The following is a 14321-nucleotide window of genomic DNA, read 5'->3' on the forward strand; positions in this document are numbered from 1 at the left end:
CAAAAAGAGTGTTTCGAAGTTGAACTATCAAAGGAAGATTCAACTCTGGGATTTGATTGCAAACATCACAAAGAAGTTTCTGAGAATGCTTCTGTTTAGTTAGGTGCAGTTATCCCGTTTCCAACGAAATCCTCAGAGAGGTCCAAATATCCACTTGCAGATTCTACAAAAAGTGTGTTTCAAACCTGCTCCATCCAAAGGAATGTTCAGCTCTGTGAGTTAAACTCAATGATCCCCAAGAATTTTCTGAGAAAGCTTCTGTCTTGTTTTTATATGAAGTTATTACCTTTACTACGATAGGCCTCAAAAAGGTCTAAATATCCACTTGCAGTTTCTACAAAAAGAGTTTTTCAAACCTGAAATATCAAAGAAAGGTTCAACACTGTGAGCTGATTGCAAACATCAGGAAGAAGGTTCTGAGAATGCTTCTGTTCAGTTAGGTGCGGTTTATCCCGTTTCCAACGAAATCCTCAGAGAGGTCCAAATATCCACTTGCAGTTTCTACAAAAAGAGTGTTTCAAACCTGAACTATCAAAGAAAGGTTCAACACTGTGAGTTGAATGCAAACATCACGAAGAAAGTTCTGAGAATGCTTCTGTTTAGTTACGTGTGGTTTATCCCTTTTCCAACGAAATCCTCAGAGAGGGCCAAATATCCACTGGCAGTTTCTACAAAAAGAGTGTTTCAAACCTCAACTATCAAAGAATGGTTCAGCACTGTGAGTTGAATTCAAACATCATGAAGAAAGTTCTGAGAATGCTTCAGTTTAGTTCTGTGCTGTTTATCCCGTTTCCAACGAAATCCTCAGAGAGTTTCAAATATCCACTAGCAGTTTCTACAAAAAGAGTGTTTCAAACCTGAAGTATCAAAGAATGGTTCAACACTGTGAATTGAATGCAAACATCACGAAGAAAGCTCTGAGAATGCTTCTGTTTAGTTACGTGTGGTTTATCCCGTTCCCTACGAAATCCTCAGAGAGGTCCAAATATCCACTTGCAGATTCTAAAAAAGAGTGTTTCAAACCTCAACTATCAAAAAATGGTTCAACACTGTGAGTTGAATACAAACATCACGAAGAAAGTTCTGAGAATGCTTCAGTTTAGTTCTGTGCGGTTTATCCCGTTTCCAACGAAATCCTCAGAGAGTTTCAAATATCCACTTGCAGTTTCTACAAAAAGAGTGTTTCAAACCTGAACTATCAAAGAAAGGTTCAACACTGTGAATTGAATGCAAACATCACGAAGAAAGCTCTGAGAATGCTTCTGTTTATTTACGTGTGGTTTATCCCGTTTCCTACGAAATCTTCAGTGAGGTCCAAATATCCACTTGCAGTTTCTGCAAAAAGAGTGTTTCAAACCTCAACTATCAAAGAATGGTTCAACACAGTGAGTTGAATACAAACATCACGAAGAAATTTCTGAGAATGCTTCAGTTTAGTGACGTGCGGTTTATCCCGTTTCCAACGAAATCCTCAGAGAGGTCCAAATATCCACTTGCAGTTTCTACAGAAACAGTGTTTCAAGCCTGAACTATCAAAGAATGGTTCAACACGGTGAGTTGACTGCAAGCATCACGAAGAAGGCTCTGAGAATGCTACTGTCTAGTTTTTATAGGCAGTTATTTCCTTTATTACCATGGGCCTCAATGCGGTCGATGTCTCCACTTGCTGATTCTACAAAAAGAGAGTTTCCAAACTGCTCTGTCGAAGAGAATGTTCAACTCTGAGACTTGAATGCAATCATCCCGAAGTAGTTTCTGAGAATGCTTCTATCTAGTTTCTACGGGAAGATATTTCCTTTTCCACCACAGGCCTCAAAGCCCTCCAAATGTCCACTTGCAGATTCTAGAAAAAGAGTGTTGCAAAGCTTCTCTCTCAAAAGGAAAGTTCAACTCTGTGAGTTGAATGCAAACATCACAAAGAAGTTTCTGAGAATGTTTCTGTTTAGCTTTTCTGTGAAGATTATCCCTTTTCCAACGAAATCTTCAAAGCGGTCCAAATATCCACTTGCAGATTCCACAGAAAGAGTGTTTGGAAACTGCTGTTTGAAAAGGAACTTTCAACTCTGTGAGTTGAATGCAATCATCACAGAGAAGTTTCTGTGAAAGCTACTGTCTAGATTTTATGTGAAGATATACCAGTTTTGAACGAAGGCCACAGAGTGGTCCAAATATCCACTTGCAGATCCAACAAAAAGAGTGTTTCGAAGTTGAACTATCAAAGGAAGATTCAACTCTGGGATTTGATTGCAAACATCACAAAGAAGTTTCTGAGAATGCTTCTGTTTAGTTAGGTGCAGTTATCCCGTTTCCAACGAAATCCTCAGAGAGGTCCAAATATCCACTTGCAGATTCTACAAAAAGTGTGTTTCAAACCTGCTCCATCCAAAGGAATGTTCAGCTCTGTGAGTTAAACTCAATGATCCCCAAGAATTTTCTGAGAAAGCTTCTGTCTTGTTTTTATATGAAGTTATTACCTTTACTACGATAGGCCTCAAAAAGGTCTAAATATCCACTTGCAGTTTCTACAAAAAGAGTTTTTCAAACCTGAAATATCAAAGAAAGGTTCAACACTGTGAGCTGATTGCAAACATCAGGAAGAAGGTTCTGAGAATTCTTCTGTTCAGTTAGGTGCAGTTTATCCCGTTTCCAACGAAATCCTCAGAGAGGTCCAAATACCCACTTGCAGTTTCTACAAAAAGAGTGTTTCAAACCTGAACTATCAAAGAAAGGTTCAACACTGTGAGTTGAATGCAAACATCACGAAGAAAGTTCTGAGAATGCTTCTGTTTAGTTACGTGTGGTTTATCCCTTTTCCAACGAAATCCTCAGAGAGGTCCAAATATCCACTGGCAGTTTATACAAAAAGAGTGTTTCAAACCTCAACTATCAAAGAATGGTTCAACACTGTGAGTTGAATTCAAACATCATGAAGAAAGTTCTGAGAATGCTTCAGTTTAGTTCTGTGCTGTTTATCCCGTTTCCAACGAAATCCTCAGAGAGTTTCAAATATCCACTTGCAGTTTCTACAAAAAGAGTGTTTCAAACCTGAAGTATCAAAGAATGGTTCAACACTGTGAATTGAATGCAAACATCACGAAGAAAGCTCTGAGAATGCTTCTGTTTAGTTACGTGTGGTTTATCCCGTTTCCTACGAAATCCTCAGAGAGGTCCAAATATCCACTTGAAGTTTCTACAAAAAGAGTGTTTCAAACCTCAACTATCAAAAAATGGTTCAACACTGTGAGTTGAATACAAACATCCCGAAGAAAGTTCTGAGAATGCTTCAGTTTAGTTCTGTGCTGTTTATCCCGTTTCCAACGAAATCCTCAGAGAGTTTCAAATATCCACTTGCAGTTTCTACAAAAAGAGTGTTTCAAACCTGAACTATCAAAGAATGGTTCAACACTGTGAATTCAATGCAAACATCACGAAGAAAGCACTGAGAATGCTTCTGTTTAGTAACGCGTGGTTTATCCCGTTTCCTACGATATCCTCAGAGAGGTCCAAATATCCACTTGCAGTTTCTGCAAAAAGAGTGTTTCAAAACTCAACTATCAAAGAATGGTTCAACACAGTGAGTTGAATACAAACATCACGAAGAAAGTTCTGAGAATGCTTCAGTGTAGTTACGTGCGGTTTATCACGTTTGCAACGAAATCCTCAGAGAGGTCCAAATATCCACTTGCAGTTTCTACAGAAACAGTGTTTCAAGCCTGAACTATCAAAGAATGGTTCAACACAGTGAGTTGAATGCAAGCATCACGAAGAAGGCTCTGAGAATGCTACTGTCTAGTTTTTATAGGCAGTTATTTCCTTTATTACCATGGGCCTCAATGTGGTCGATGTCTCCACTTGTTGATTCTACAAAAAGAGAGTTTCCAAACTGCTCTGTCAAAGAGAATGTTCAACTCTGAGACTTGAATGCAATCATCCCAAAGTAGTTTCTGAGAATGCTTCTATCTAGTTTCTACGGGAAGATATTTCCTTTTCCACCACAGGCCTCAAAGCCCTCCAAATGTCCACTTGCAGATTCTAGAAAAAGAGTGTTGCAAAGCTTCTCTCTCAAAAGGAAAGTTCAACTCTGTGAGTTGAATGCAAACATCACAAAGAAGTTTCTGAGAATGTTTCTGTTTAGCTTTTCTGTGAAGATTATCCCTTTTCCAACGAAATCTTCAAAGCGGTCCAAATATCCACTTGCAGATTCCACAGAAAGAGTGTTTGGAAACTGCTGTTTGAAAAGGAACTTTCAACTCTGTGAGTTGAATGCAATCATCACAGAGAACTTTCTGTGAAAGCTACTGTCTAGATTTTATGTGAAGATATACCAGTTTGGAACGAAGGCCACAGAGTGGTCCAAATATCCACTTGCAGATCCAACAAAAAGATTGTTTCGAAGTTGAACTATCAAAGGAAGATTCAACTCTGGGATTTGATTGCAAACATCACAAAGAAGTTTCTGAGAATGCTTCTGTTTAGTTAGGTGCAGTTATCCCGTTTCCAATGAAATCCTCAGAGAGGTCCAAATATCCACTTGCAGATTCTACAAAAAGTGTGTTTCAAACCTGCTCCATCCAAAGGAATGTTCAGCTCTGTGAGTTAAACTCAATGATCCCCAAGAAGTTTCTGAGAAAGCTTCTGTCTTATTTTTATATGAAGTTATTACCTTTACTACGATAGGCCTCAAAGAGGTCCAAATATCCACTTACAGTTTCTACAAAAAGAGTGTTTCAAACCTGAACTATGAAAGAAAGGTACAAAAATGTGAGTTGAATACAAACATCACGAAGAAAGTTCTGAGAATGCTTCAGTTTAGTTCTGTGCTGTTTATCCCGTTTCCAACGAAATCCTCAGAGAGTTTCAAATATCCACTTGCAGTTTCTACAAAAAGAGTGTTTCAAACCTGAACTATCAAAGAAATGGTCAACACTGTGAATTGAATGCAAACATCACGAAGAAAGCTCTGAGAATGCTTCTGTTTATTAACGTGTGGTTTATCCCGTTTCCTACGAAATCTTCAGTGAGGTCCAAATATCCACTTGCAGTTTCTGCAAAAAGAGTGTTTCAAACCTCAACTATCAAGGAATGGTTCAACACAGTGAGTTGAATACAAACAACCCGAAGAAAGTTCTGAGAATGCTTCAGTTTAGTTACGTGCGGTTTATCCCGTTTGCAACGAAATCCTCAGAGAGGTCCAAATATCCACTTGCAGTTTCTACAGAAACAGTGTTTCAAGCCTGAACTATCAAAGAATGGTTCAACACAGTGAGTTGAATGCAAGCATCACGAAGAAGGCTCTGAGAATGCTACTGTCTAGTTTTTATAGGCAGTTATTTCCTGTATTACCATGGGCCTCAATGTGGTCGATGTCTCCACTTGTCGATTCTACAAAAAGAGAGTTTCCAAACTGCTCTGTCAAAGAGAATGTTCAACTCTGAGACTTGAATGCAATCATCCCAAAGTGGTTTCTGAGAATGCTTCTATCTAGTTTCTACGGGAAGATATTTCCTTTTCCACCACAGGCCTCAAAGCCCTCCAAATGTCCACTTGCAGATTCTAGAAAAAGAGTGTTGCAAAGCTTCTCTCTCAAAAGGAAAGTTCAACTCTGTGAGTTGAATGCAAACATCCCAAAGAAGTTTCTGAGAATGTTTCTGTTTAGCTTTTCTGTGAAGATTATCCCTTTTCCAACGAAATCTTCAAAGCGGTCCAAATATCCACTTGCAGATTCCACAGAAAGAGTGTTTGGAAACTGCTGTTTGAAAAGGAACTTTCAACTCTGTGAGTTGAATGCAATCATCACAGAGAAGTTTCTGTGAAAGCTACTGTCTAGATTTTATGTGAAGATATACGAGTTTGGAACGAAGGCCACAGAGTGGTCCAAATATCCACTTGCAGATCCAACAAAAAGAGTGTTTCGAAGTTGAACTATCAAAGGAAGATTCAACTCTGGGATTTGATTGCAAACATCACAAAGAAGTTTCTGAGAATGCTTCTGTTTAGTTAGGTGCAGTTATCCCGTTTCCAACGAAATCCTCAGAGAGGTCCAAATATCCACTTGCAGATTCTACAAAAAGTGTGTTTCAAACCTGCTCCATCCAAAGGAATGTTCAGCTCTGTGAGTTAAACTCAATGATCCCCAAGAATTTTCTGAGAAAGCTTCTGTCTTGTTTTTATATGAAGTTATTACCTTTACTACGATAGGCCTCAAAAAGGTCTAAATATCCACTTGCAGTTTCTACAAAAAGAGTTTTTCAAACCTGAAATATCAAAGAAAGGTTCAACACTGTGAGCTGATTGCAAACATCAGGAAGAAGGTTCTGAGAATGCTTCTGTTCAGTTAGGTGCGGTTTATCCCGTTTCCAACGAAATCCTCAGAGAGGTCCAAATATCCACTTGCAGTTTCTACAAAAAGAGTGTTTCAAACCTGAACTATCAAAGAAAGGTTCAACACTGTGAGTTGAATGCAAACATCACGAAGAAAGTTCTGAGAATGCTTCTGTTTAGTTACGTGTGGTTTATCCCTTTTCCAACGAAATCCTCAGAGAGGGCCAAATATCCACTGGCAGTTTCTACAAAAAGAGTGTTTCAAACCTCAACTATCAAAGAATGGTTCAACACTGTGAGTTGAATTCAAACATCATGAAGAAAGTTCTGAGAATGCTTCAGTTTAGTTCTGTGCTGTTTATCCCGTTTCCAACGAAATCCTCAGAGAGTTTCAAATATCCACTTGCAGTTTCTACAAAAAGAGTGTTTCAAACCTGAAGTATCAAAGAATGGTTCAACACTGTGAATTGAATGCAAACATCACGAAGAAAGCTCTGAGAATGCTTCTGTTTAGTTACGTGTGGTTTATCCCGTTTCCTACGAAATCTTCAGTGAGGTCCAAATATCCACTTGCAGTTTCTGCAAAAAGAGTGTTTCAAACCTCAACTATCAAAGAATGGTTCAACACAGTGAGTTGAATACAAACATCACGAAGAAATTTCAGAGAATGCTTCAGTTTAGTGACGTGCGGTTTATCCCGTTTCCAACGAAATCCTCAGAGAGGTCCAAATATTCACTTGCAGTTTCTACAGAAACAGTGTTTCAAGCCTGAACTATCAAAGAATGGTTCAACACGGTGAGTTGACTGCAAGCATCACGAAGAAGGCTCTGAGAATGCTACTGTCTAGTTTTTATAGGCAGTTATTTCCTTTATTACCATGGGCCTCAATGCGGTCGATGTCTCCACTTGCAGATTCTACAAAAAGAGAGTTTCCAAACTGCTCTGTCAAAGAGAATGTTCAACTCTGAGACTTGAATGCAATCATCGCGAAGTAGTTTCTGAGAATGCTTCTATCTAGTTTCTACGGGAAGATATTTCCTTTTCCACCACAGGCCTCAAAGCCCTCCAAATGTCCACTTGCAGATTCTAGAAAAAGAGTGTTGCAAAGCTTCTCTCTCAAAAGGAAAGTTCAACTCTGTGAGTTGAATGCAAACATCACAAAGAAGTTTCTGAGAATGTTTCTGTTTAGCTTTTCTGTGAAGATTATCCCTTTTCCAACGAAATCTTCAAAGCGGCCCAAATATCCACTTGCAGATTCCACAGAAAGAGTGTTTGGAAACTGCTGTTTGAAAAGGAACTTTCAACTCTGTGAGTTGAATGCAATCATCACAGAGAAGTTTCTGTGAAAGCTACTGTCCAGATTTTATGTGAAGATATACCAGTTTGGAACGAAGGCCACAGAGTGGTCCAAATATCCACTTGCAGATCCAACAAAAAGATTGTTTCGAAGTTGAACTATCAAAGGAAGATTCAACTCTGGGATTTGATTGCAAACATCACAAAGAAGTTTCTGAGAATGCTTCTGTTTAGTTAGGTGCAGTTATCCCGTTTCCAATGAAATCCTCAGAGAGGTCCAAATATCCACTTGCAGATTCTACAAAAAGTGTGTTTCAAACCTGCTCCATCCAAAGGAATGTTCAGCTCTGTGAGTTAAACTCAATGATCCCCAAGAAGTTTCTGAGAAAGCTTCTGTCTTATTTTTATATGAAGTTATTACCTTTACTACGATAGGCCTCAAAGAGGTCCAAATATCCACTTACAGTTTCTACAAAAAGAGTGTTTCAAACCTGAACTATGAAAGAAAGGTACAACAATGTGAGTTGAATTCAAACATCACGAAGAAAGTTCTGAGAATGCTTCAGTTTAGTTCTGTGCTGTTTATCCCGTATACAACGATATCCTCAGAGAGTTTCAAATATCCACTTGCAGTTTCTACAAAAAGAGTGTTTCAAACCTGAACTATGAAAGAAAGGTACAACAATGTGAGTTGAATTCAAACATCACGAAGAAAGTTCTGAGAATGCTTCAGTTTAGTTCGGTGCTGTTTATCCCGTTTACAACGATATCCTCAGAGAGTTTCAAATATCCACTTGCAGTTTCTACAAAAAGAGTGTTTCAAACTTGAACTATAAAAGAAAGGTTCAATACTGTGAATTGAATGCAAACATCACGAAGAAAGCTCTGAGAATGCTTCTGTTTAGTTACGTGTGGTTTATCCCGTTTCCTACGAAATCCTCAGAGAGGTCCAAATATCCACTTGCAGTTTCTACAAAAAGAGTGTTTCAAACCTCAACTATCAAAGAATGGTTCAACACAGTGAGTTGAATACAAACATCACGAAGAGAGTTCTGAGAATGCTTCAGTTTAGTTACGTGCGGTTTATCCCGTTTCCAACGAAATCCTCAGAGAGGTCCAAATATCCACTTGCAGTTTCTACAGAAACAGTGTTTCAAGCCTGAACTATCAAAGAATGGTTCAACACAGTGAGTTGAATGCAAGCATCACGAAGAAGGCTCTGAGAATGCTACTGTCTAGTTTTTATAGGCAGTTATTTCCTTTATTACCATGGGCCTCAATGTGGTCGATGTCTCCACTTGTCGATTCTACAAAAAGAGAGTTTCCAAACTGCTCTGTCAAAGAGAATGTTCAACTCTGAGACTTGAATGCAATCATCCCAAAGTAGTTTCTGAGAATGCTTCTATCTAGTTTCTACGGGAAGACATTTCCTTTTCCACCACAGGCCTCAAAGCCCTCCAAATGTCCACTTGCAGATTCTAGAAAAAGAGTGTTGCAAAGCTTCTCTCTCAAAAGGAAAGTTCAACTCTGTGAGTTGAATGCAAACATCACAAAGAAGTTTCTGAGAATGTTTCTGTTTAGCTTTTCTGTGAAGATTATCCCGTTTCCAACGAAATCTTCAAAGCGGTCCAAATATCCACTTGCAGATTCCACAGAAAGAGTGTTTGGAAACTGCTGTTTGAAAAGGAACTTTCAACTCTGTGAGTTGAATGCAATCATCACAGAGAAGTTTCTGTGAAAGCTACTGTCTAGATTTTATGTGAAGATATACCAGTTTTGAACGAAGGCCACAGAGTGGTCCAAATATCCACTTGCAGATCCAACAAAAAGAGTGTTTCGAAGTTGAACTATCAAAGGAAGATTCAACTCTGGGATTTGATTGCAAACATCACAAAGAAGTTTCTGAGAATGCTTCTGTTTAGTTAGGTGCAGTTATCCCGTTTCCAACGAAATCCTCAGAGAGGTCCAAATATCCACTTGCAGATTCTACAAAAAGTGTGTTTCAAACCTGCTCCATCCAAAGGAATGTTCAGCTCTGTGAGTTAAACTCAATGATCCCCAAGAATTTTCTGAGAAAGCTTCTGTCTTGTTTTTATATGAAGTTATTACCTTTACTACGATAGGCCTCAAAAAGGTCTAAATATCCACTTGCAGTTTCTACAAAAAGAGTTTTTCAAACCTGAAATATCAAAGAAAGGTTCAACACTGTGAGCTGATTGCAAACATCAGGAAGAAGGTTCTGAGAATGCTTCTGTTCAGTTAGGTGCGGTTTATCCCGTTTCCAACGAAATCCTCAGAGAGGTCCAAATATCCACTTGCAGTTTCTACAAAAAGAGTGTTTCAAACCTGAACTATCAAAGAAAGGTTCAACACTGTGAGTTGAATGCAAACATCACGAAGAAAGTTCTGAGAATGCTTCTGTTTAGTTACGTGTGGTTTATCCCTTTTCCAACGAAATCCTCAGAGAGGGCCAAATATCCACTGGCAGTTTCTACAAAAAGAGTGTTTCAAACCTCAACTATCAAAGAATGGTTCAGCACTGTGAGTTGAATTCAAACATCATGAAGAAAGTTCTGAGAATGCTTCAGTTTAGTTCTGTGCTGTTTATCCCGTTTCCAACGAAATCCTCAGAGAGTTTCAAATATCCACTAGCAGTTTCTACAAAAAGAGTGTTTCAAACCTGAAGTATCAAAGAATGGTTCAACACTGTGAATTGAATGCAAACATCACGAAGAAAGCTCTGAGAATGCTTCTGTTTAGTTACGTGTGGTTTATCCCGTTCCCTACGAAATCCTCAGAGAGGTCCAAATATCCACTTGCAGATTCTAAAAAAGAGTGTTTCAAACCTCAACTATCAAAAAATGGTTCAACACTGTGAGTTGAATACAAACATCACGAAGAAAGTTCTGAGAATGCTTCAGTTTAGTTCTGTGCGGTTTATCCCGTTTCCAACGAAATCCTCAGAGAGTTTCAAATATCCACTTGCAGTTTCTACAAAAAGAGTGTTTCAAACCTGAACTATCAAAGAAAGGTTCAACACTGTGAATTGAATGCAAACATCACGAAGAAAGCTCTGAGAATGCTTCTGTTTATTTACGTGTGGTTTATCCCGTTTCCTACGAAATCTTCAGTGAGGTCCAAATATCCACTTGCAGTTTCTGCAAAAAGAGTGTTTCAAACCTCAACTATCAAAGAATGGTTCAACACAGTGAGTTGAATACAAACATCACGAAGAAATTTCTGAGAATGCTTCAGTTTAGTGACGTGCGGTTTATCCCGTTTCCAACGAAATCCTCAGAGAGGTCCAAATATCCACTTGCAGTTTCTACAGAAACAGTGTTTCAAGCCTGAACTATCAAAGAATGGTTCAACACGGTGAGTTGACTGCAAGCATCACGAAGAAGGCTCTGAGAATGCTACTGTCTAGTTTTTATAGGCAGTTATTTCCTTTATTACCATGGGCCTCAATGCGGTCGATGTCTCCACTTGCTGATTCTACAAAAAGAGAGTTTCCAAACTGCTCTGTCGAAGAGAATGTTCAACTCTGAGACTTGAATGCAATCATCCCGAAGTAGTTTCTGAGAATGCTTCTATCTAGTTTCTACGGGAAGATATTTCCTTTTCCACCACAGGCCTCAAAGCCCTCCAAATGTCCACTTGCAGATTCTAGAAAAAGAGTGTTGCAAAGCTTCTCTCTCAAAAGGAAAGTTCAACTCTGTGAGTTGAATGCAAACATCACAAAGAAGTTTCTGAGAATGTTTCTGTTTAGCTTTTCTGTGAAGATTATCCCTTTTCCAACGAAATCTTCAAAGCGGTCCAAATATCCACTTGCAGATTCCACAGAAAGAGTGTTTGGAAACTGCTGTTTGAAAAGGAACTTTCAACTCTGTGAGTTGAATGCAATCATCACAGAGAAGTTTCTGTGAAAGCTACTGTCTAGATTTTATGTGAAGATATACCAGTTTTGAACGAAGGCCACAGAGTGGTCCAAATATCCACTTGCAGATCCAACAAAAAGAGTGTTTCGAAGTTGAACTATCAAAGGAAGATTCAACTCTGGGATTTGATTGCAAACATCACAAAGAAGTTTCTGAGAATGCTTCTGTTTAGTTAGGTGCAGTTATCCCGTTTCCAACGAAATCCTCAGAGAGGTCCAAATATCCACTTGCAGATTCTACAAAAAGTGTGTTTCAAACCTGCTCCATCCAAAGGAATGTTCAGCTCTGTGAGTTAAACTCAATGATCCCCAAGAATTTTCTGAGAAAGCTTCTGTCTTGTTTTTATATGAAGTTATTACCTTTACTACGATAGGCCTCAAAAAGGTCTAAATATCCACTTGCAGTTTCTACAAAAAGAGTTTTTCAAACCTGAAATATCAAAGAAAGGTTCAACACTGTGAGCTGATTGCAAACATCACGAAGAAAGTTCTGAGAATGCTTCTGTTTAGTTACGTGTGGTTTATCCCTTTTCCAACGAAATCCTCAGAGAGGTCCAAATATCCACTGGCAGTTTATACAAAAAGAGTGTTTCAAACCTCAACTATCAAAGAATGGTTCAACACTGTGAGTTGAATTCAAACATCATGAAGAAAGTTCTGAGAATGCTTCAGTTTAGTTCTGTGCTGTTTATCCCGTTTCCAACGAAATCCTCAGAGAGTTTCAAATATCCACTTGCAGTTTCTACAAAAAGAGTGTTTCAAACCTGAAGTATCAAAGAATGGTTCAACACTGTGAATTGAATGCAAACATCACGAAGAAAGCTCTGAGAATGCTTCTGTTTAGTTACGTGTGGTTTATCCCGTTTCCTACGAAATCCTCAGAGAGGTCCAAATATCCACTTGAAGTTTCTACAAAAAGAGTGTTTCAAACCTCAACTATCAAAAAATGGTTCAACACTGTGAGTTGAATACAAACATCCCGAAGAAAGTTCTGAGAATGCTTCAGTTTAGTTCTGTGCTGTTTATCCCGTTTCCAACGAAATCCTCAGAGAGTTTCAAATATCCACTTGCAGTTTCTACAAAAAGAGTGTTTCAAACCTGAACTATCAAAGAATGGTTCAACACTGTGAATTCAATGCAAACATCACGAAGAAAGCACTGAGAATGCTTCTGTTTAGTAACGCGTGGTTTATCCCGTTTCCTACGATATCCTCAGAGAGGTCCAAATATCCACTTGCAGTTTCTGCAAAAAGAGTGTTTCAAAACTCAACTATCAAAGAATGGTTCAACACAGTGAGTTGAATACAAACATCACGAAGAAAGTTCTGAGAATGCTTCAGTGTAGTTACGTGCGGTTTATCACGTTTGCAACGAAATCCTCAGAGAGGTCCAAATATCCACTTGCAGTTTCTACAGAAACAGTGTTTCAAGCCTGAACTATCAAAGAATGGTTCAACACAGTGAGTTGAATGCAAGCATCACGAAGAAGGCTCTGAGAATGCTACTGTCTAGTTTTTATAGGCAGTTATTTCCTTTATTACCATGGGCCTCAATGTGGTCGATGTCTCCACTTGTTGATTCTACAAAAAGAGAGTTTCCAAACTGCTCTGTCAAAGAGAATGTTCAACTCTGAGACTTGAATGCAATCATCCCAAAGTAGTTTCTGAGAATGCTTCTATCTAGTTTCTACGGGAAGATATTTCCTTTTCCACCACAGGCCTCAAAGCCCTCCAAATGTCCACTTGCAGATTCTAGAAAAAGAGTGTTGCAAAGCTTCTCTCTCAAAAGGAAAGTTCAACTCTGTGAGTTGAATGCAAACATCACAAAGAAGTTTCTGAGAATGTTTCTGTTTAGCTTTTCTGTGAAGATTATCCCTTTTCCAACGAAATCTTCAAAGCGGTCCAAATATCCACTTGCAGATTCCACAGAAAGAGTGTTTGGAAACTGCTGTTTGAAAAGGAACTTTCAACTCTGTGAGTTGAATGCAATCATCACAGAGAACTTTCTGTGAAAGCTACTGTCTAGATTTTATGTGAAGATATACCAGTTTGGAACGAAGGCCACAGAGTGGTCCAAATATCCACTTGCAGATCCAACAAAAAGATTGTTTCGAAGTTGAACTATCAAAGGAAGATTCAACTCTGGGATTTGATTGCAAACATCACAAAGAAGTTTCTGAGAATGCTTCTGTTTAGTTAGGTGCAGTTATCCCGTTTCCAATGAAATCCTCAGAGAGGTCCAAATATCCACTTGCAGATTCTACAAAAAGTGTGTTTCAAACCTGCTCCATCCAAAGGAATGTTCAGCTCTGTGAGTTAAACTCAATGATCCCCAAGAAGTTTCTGAGAAAGCTTCTGTCTTATTTTTATATGAAGTTATTACCTTTACTACGATAGGCCTCAAAGAGGTCCAAATATCCACTTACAGTTTCTACAAAAAGAGTGTTTCAAACCTGAACTATGAAAGAAAGGTACAAAAATGTGAGTTGAATACAAACATCACGAAGAAAGTTCTGAGAATGCTTCAGTTTAGTTCTGTGCTGTTTATCCCGTTTCCAACGAAATCCTCAGAGAGTTTCAAATATCCACTTGCAGTTTCTACAAAAAGAGTGTTTCAAACCTGAACTATCAAAGAAATGTTCAACACTGTGAATTGAATGCAAACATCACGAAGAAAGCTCTGAGAATGCTTCTGTTTATTAACGTGTGGTTTATCCCGTTTCCTACGAAATCTTCAGTGAGGTCCAAATATCCACTTGCAGTTTCT

This window comes from Pan troglodytes, chromosome 19 (assembly GCF_028858775.2).
Source record: "Pan troglodytes isolate AG18354 chromosome 19, NHGRI_mPanTro3-v2.0_pri, whole genome shotgun sequence".
Taxonomy (NCBI): Eukaryota; Metazoa; Chordata; class Mammalia; order Primates; family Hominidae; genus Pan; species Pan troglodytes.